The sequence below is a fragment of the Anguilla rostrata genome, chromosome 8 (genome assembly GCF_018555375.3).
Source record: "Anguilla rostrata isolate EN2019 chromosome 8, ASM1855537v3, whole genome shotgun sequence".
Taxonomy (NCBI): domain Eukaryota; kingdom Metazoa; phylum Chordata; class Actinopteri; order Anguilliformes; family Anguillidae; genus Anguilla; species Anguilla rostrata.
In genome coordinates this window covers 6,953,698-6,960,338 of record NC_057940.1, presented here as the reverse complement: position 1 = coordinate 6,960,338, position 6,641 = coordinate 6,953,698, and positions in this window count along the sequence as shown.

The window sequence follows — 6,641 nt, the reverse complement described above, 5'->3', positions numbered from 1 at the left end:
AGGTATGGTTTGAAAGCCATGGCTTCACCCAGTTCTATGCAAATAGCCTAATAACCTAATAACTCAATTGAAAGGCAGCTTGTAAATTATCAAAGCATTTTTATGGGCTAATGTATAATACACAAATGTAGTGGATGCACCAACAGGCATGTTGAAAAATGTGCATTGCCAATGTCCAATGCATCCATTGGTCCTTGTTTCCAGTGTTCTGGAACTGCTTTGCTTTCAGTTGCCAGCAGTGATTGTGACATCAGCATTAGAATGTTCTGATAAGAACGTTCTAATCACGTATCCGTGAGCTCGTGACTTAAAGGGTTACATAGTGCAATGTTTGCCCTCTTCAGATTAATTTGCAGCATGTTGCCTAAAAATGAGACAAATTCAGCACCAGCCACTGATGGTAGTCACATCGGGTCAGCAGCCTAAACTAAATGGGGAGAGCTTCATATCCTTGACAAATATGTTCCACATACTGCTTTATGATTTGCATGGGATATCTGGAGAGGTTGAATTAACTGTGAACAAGATAGAAAAAAAAAACACACTGTACGTAAACACTGTGCCATTTCTTGGCCTCCCTTTCTCCCCTCCTCCCTTGCAAGATCAAATACTTTTCTCTTTTGCGATGGCAGCCAGAGGATTAGTCCTCCTTCAGTGCGCATGTTTATTTTGTCCATAATTCACCCTTTTGGCCCTCCCCGAAGCAGCTCCTTTCAGCTGGCAGCAGCTCAACTGTAACTAAATATTCTGAGCTCCATATGATTTAGTAGGAACTATGTGAAATATGTTATGAGGGGGTTTTTTTTTCATGACTGTTTTTTTTTTTTTTAAAACCTTTGTTCACCTCACAGAGCTTCCCCACCTTGCAGGTTCCTCGACCTTGCTGCACTGTAATATTCTCTGTACCGTACCCGAAAAAAAATGTGTTCAGGGGGCGGATTAGCTTACGGCTGTGAAGCAACCTGGATTTTTTTACCTTTCGTGAGGAGGAAGTGCTTTGGCTCAAATACCCTGGGACACAGAGGTGGCAGTCGCCAGGCCTGCAGGAATCCACCAAGTCGCACAGGCCCTGTGGCCCCGCAGAACATGAGCTTGACACCCCTGTCCTTAGAACTGTTTTTGGCTTCAGACAGATACTGTACTTTATTACATGCAGTGCTGCATGCAGGGGTGCCACCAGGGATTTTGGGCCCCGTGGAAAGATTGGGCCCCACCACTCCAGGCCTCCCCATCCCTGCACAATCTTTTTGAGGCCCTCAGAATCATCATACTTGGAACTAATAATTGGTCAATTAAAACTAACTAACTAACTAACTAACTAACTAACTAACCAACCAGCCAACCTCCCCATATCCCCCTCCACCCCCAGCCTCCCTGCCCCAGTATGAAGCCACTGGCTGCATGCGCTGCACTAAACAAACAATGTCACATTTCACACAAAATGATGAGGTTCCATTGTTCAGTGCACATTTAGCTATGCCTGATTCCCTGCCCCCCTCGTCCCCCCGTCACATGACAGAGGTCACTGCGTTCACGGTGTGACCCCCCGAAAGGCAGCATAAGCCACCGCTGCCCTTAGCCGGTGAGCGTTTTGGAGTGCCCAAACTCAAAGGGGGGCTTACCGCCAGACCTCCGCCCTGTTCGCAGCGCGGTCAGGGATCCCGAAAACAGATCTGGCTCCCGCTCCTGGCCCTCGACGCGCTCAGGCCCCTCTCAGCAAACACGAACGGGTGAGTTCAGTTCAAGGACGGCCAGTCCAAATCCTCGCGACGGGGGTTGTGTCACCCTGCGGGGACGGGACGCGCGCGATGGGACGGTGTCACGCTGCCACGGAAAAGGAAGGAACGGTGGCGGCCGGGTCGCAAACAGGCGGACGGAAAAAAAAAAAGAGTGAAGAGTGTTGTGCTTTCTGCGGAACTGCAGAAGTCTGAAGGCAAGAAGTTTGGTGTGCATTGTGAGGTAAACATGTAGCCCTACACAAGAACTGCATAATCCAGTCGTAAGCGGGTACATTGCACATTCATAAAGCACTGAATAAGTATAAATAAATTATTTTGTCATTAGTTGTAATTGGGGGGGGGGCTGGTTATACGCTGGCCAGAGCAGCACAGTGTCCCAGCCCATCTTGAGGGTCTCTGATAGTCTCTTGGTTGGGTGCCGTCTCGAAGAGGGCTAATACCCCGCCAAGGGGTGCGGTCTCTGATAGTTTTCGGGTTGGTGCACTTCTCCAAGAGCCCCAGATAGCCCCTCCCTGTCCCCGTCCCCACCCTTCCCACCGCAGGTGCTGGGTCTCTGATAGTCTTCTTGGTTTGGGGTGCACCGTTCTCCGAAGAGCCCCAGATAGCCCCCCCCCTCCCTGTCCCCCGTCCCCACCCCCTTTCCCCCCCCCCCAAGGGGCGCTGGAGCACCTTATATAGCGTGCCCTTGGCGCTGTGGAATGCCAGCCCTGGTGTTTTTCTTTCCACAAGGTTCCGTCGCCGGCCTCTCAATGTCACACGCAGACGGCCAAACCTTGCAGCCGCCCCCGCGGGCCGCACCCGCCAGACCCCCGCCAGATGTCCCGCTCCACATGGCCCCCCCCCACCCCCCCCCCCTCGGTATCCACGGCTACTGTTGCCACGGGCACTGATCGCAACCCATCGATACTGTCCAGAGGTGGAAAGACCAAAGGTTCAGAAGGTGCAAAGTACTTTGGTCGAATCACCTGGATTTGCTAATTGGCACAATTTTTCAGCCAGGAGGTAGGACTAATTAGTGAAATCAGCTGGCTGGGTCAATGGGTGGTAGAAACACATGGCGGGGCCTTTACTTTCTGACCAATGGACGAGTCGTCACCCCTGATTCTGTCATGCCGGGGACCGGTGTTAACCTCTGACCTCTCTGGGAGAGTTAAACTCTTGCCTCTGCTGTACATAGTGTGACAGTGTCATAAGAAACCTTTCTAAACAACCAAAACGTAAAGATGCACTTTTTCTGGACAACAGGACACTACTACCCTGACAAACTCTTGGGAGATGTTTTAGCCTTGCTCTTTGAGATACCGTACCACAACAGTGATAAAATGTGAAATCTAGGCCACAGTCCAATAGCCCATGGGATTATACTATCAAATACAGTGTAACATTATAGAATAAACATTTTTCTTAAATGAAAACCAACTTCATTTTTTAAATGTATTTATTTATCTTTTCATTTATTTATTGCTGAACAGGTATCAAAAAATAATTGTATAATTCAGAACAACAGCGCATAGTTTAACACAGGAGTTAATTTTCAAATTAATTAAAGTCATCCTCTCACTTAATATTTAACATATCTATGTCTCGATAGAATTAGAAGTTAATTAATTATACACACACATACGTTTGAAATGGTCCTAGAAAATGGCTCTTTGGAGCTAAAAACTAGGTTTATCTGAAAACAAGATAAATATCTGAAGACATCCAGCCTATGGTCACAAAAAGATTTTGCCCGTTTATCGAAGGAAGCGGGTGGTTTATACAATCCATTTGTCATGAATCTTCTCTACTGTGTTTGGCTTTGCTGTACGTGCACAGTCGCAATAGTCTATATTTTTTGGTTGAACTAACAAAGCTTGCCAATAATTTTTTTAACACAGAAACACACACACGCAAACAACACTTTTCTCATGATATTGAAACTTGACACGTTCTAAACTGACTTGACGCAATGAAAAACAAAAAGAGATTAAAAGCAAAAGGTGATCTGCGTGTGATTTGTACCTTTCCTGTTTCTATTCTGACAAAGAGCGCTTTTTTCACTGTGATCTGTTTTCAATACCAACATCCACACACACACACGCACAGGCACACGCACACACACAGAGACCCATGCACTGACACATGCGCATACACAGACCCAGATACTCACCCATGCACGCACACACACACACACACACACACGCATGCACACGCAGACTCACACACGCACACACACACACACACAAACTAGTGTTGTTAAAAATAAAATTGAAAACAGAGATAGCCATTAAGTCTGACCACACAAACATCTGTATTTTGTAAGAATTTTGAAAAAAAATAATTCAACCAAACAAATTCATGTCCATACAAGGGGTTTCTTTGTCCTATTTTACATTACATTTTCATGACCATTATTTGTCTGCTGGCCATGGTAAGTAGCCTTTGTGATTGTCTTTTGTTATGTTGTTGCATAATAACTATTTGAATAACTTCCTTGTGTAAAACCTGCACATCGCGCGTGAACAGACAGACTGTTTCTCTTTTATTATCTTCAATATAAAAAAAAAAAACACTTGTAGCACTGTAGTGCTCCCATTGGTTAAATGCCAGACATTGTCGGTAAGTCGGGTCAAAACCCCTCCTGAACCCAATAGATATCGTGTAGTAACATGGTTCAGGGCAAAAAGAAGGAAATGGAATCAATAGAAACGTATCCACTTGTGTCTTTGTAACACTTCTTAAAACCGTCAAAGAACCACCAAGTTTTACAGGTTAGTTTTTATTTATTTTTATTTATTTATTTTTTTTTTTACATCCATAATTGGAGCCAAAATTATAGTACGGGATAGAACCCACATGTTTGGAAACTGAGAAGGTGGTAGTCCCATAGAGAACGCTGGCTAGCATCGTCTTAAATCTTAGTCATTGTGGCAAATCCATTAACGTGCATCTTGGCCGAAGGAGCCCATTATTTTTCATTCCTAGAGGCAGGATACGCGCGTCCCAGGACATCATGTTACTCATCACTCAGTCGACCTGAAATGTCAATGAAACGCGCTCACCCTCCCCTGGAATTTCGAAAAATAAAAATGTTAGAAAAAAAATTAGGCAAACATCATAAAATAATGTAACAAAAAAATAAAAAATAAATATATATATAAAAAAAATATATATATATCTCAAATGTATAATTTATTGCCGTTCATATTGCAATTTGTTTCCAGTGTATCACGTGTAATGGCCTGGCCAGGACTCGTCTGGCCATAGAAGTTATTGTCCAGATGGAAGCCAGGGAACTTCCAGAGGATTTCCAGGGGTTTTTTTGGAACAAACTCAGAAATACTATATTGATGTACTGAACACCTCACAAGTATATCCTCCTGAGATCTGGCAGAAAAAAAAAAGTTTAAGTATTTCTATATTTTTTGACATAATACAAGTGTCTTGGATGACAAAACCATGTTGCGGTGAAAATATTTTCAAAAATATTGGTTTTATTTTTATTGAATGTCCCTTGTAGTTTGTCGGTTTCAGGGTAGTACGATATGGTTCGGAGATTCACAAGTAAAACTTTAAATTAAGTTGCAGATATAATTCTGTCGTTAAATTGTACTTTAACTAATTTGGTAACAAGACGCTATTATTGAGTAACTCCAAAGTTGGTCATTATGAATGCTGTCAACTGTTGTTCCATGTTACCTACACTGGAGTTGCTCAATTATAACCTCTTGTATAACCTCCGGGGCACATGATTGGCCATCACTGGTTTAGACGAGCATGTGATGTCACCAGCTGCTTCTTTTCACACTGCAGCCTGTCCTCTGTGGCACCTGATTGGACACCGCTGGTGTGGATGTTCATTTGTCTCTTTCGTCTGCAATTCATTTCGCACCTTTCACAGAAGTTCAGCACGGTGGAGCTGGGGCCTGGAGCATGCTGGGAAACACAATTAGGCTGCGTTCACACCGGACGCGCTCGAACAGCTGGTGGCACCTTTTTTTTTTCTAATTATTTTAAATGAGTTTCAAGTGTTTTCTACGCTCCTTTTGCGCACCAGGCACCTGGCGTTTATCCGTCCCAGGGCGCCTTGCTGTTTTTAGGTGCTCGTGGAGCTGAAAATGAGCCTATTTTGATGCGCTCTGAGGGGAAACTGTCCCCGCTGTCATTCTTTTCTCTGCTGTCCAATCGCATGAACGTAGAGGCGGGCTTTGGTTCTGTCGTTAGCTTCTGCTGTTAATGAAGAAGATGGAAAAGAAGTTCATTTTGTTGTTACAGTTTCTGGCCACTCAAACTTGTCCGATTTCACAAATTGATACTCTACCCTGACAAAAATAAGGGGTCCAAGGCATGGATGTAGAGGGTGAGTTATTTTCAGGGTGAAATTAGTCAGCTAATGCCATTAAATATGCCACACAATTGATTGACAGGAGTAGAGAGAGGTTGCCTAGCAACAGCAAACAAGATGCCTCCTGTGCCCTTTTTCAGAGTAGGCTTCATCAAATCAAGACAGGTAACTGGTGCGTGTTTTCAAGCCGATAAAACGTGTCCAGTGTGGTCACATCTTCTTTTTTCTGGCCACAGGATGTAGCAGGTGACGCTAATGACCGCAGCAGAACCATGTCCAGGTACACCTGGAGCTCCACAAGGCACTGTCGGGCAGTCTTTATTAGCCAGAGGTATTAGCCAGAGACCCAGCTAACACATACGATTCTCACAATATTCGTGCCAGCATTATAACATTGACAAAACGTTTCTGTAACATTGTGAGAACATTTTGAGTTTGCTGGGGAGGCCTAATCCAGGGCCCTGGTGCATAAATCCAGTGTGAAGCCTGGCCAGATTGTTCCCCTCTGGCATTTAAAAAAAAATGTTTAACTGTAAATCCACGTCGATTTGACTTTCCCACCACACAGAAATTCA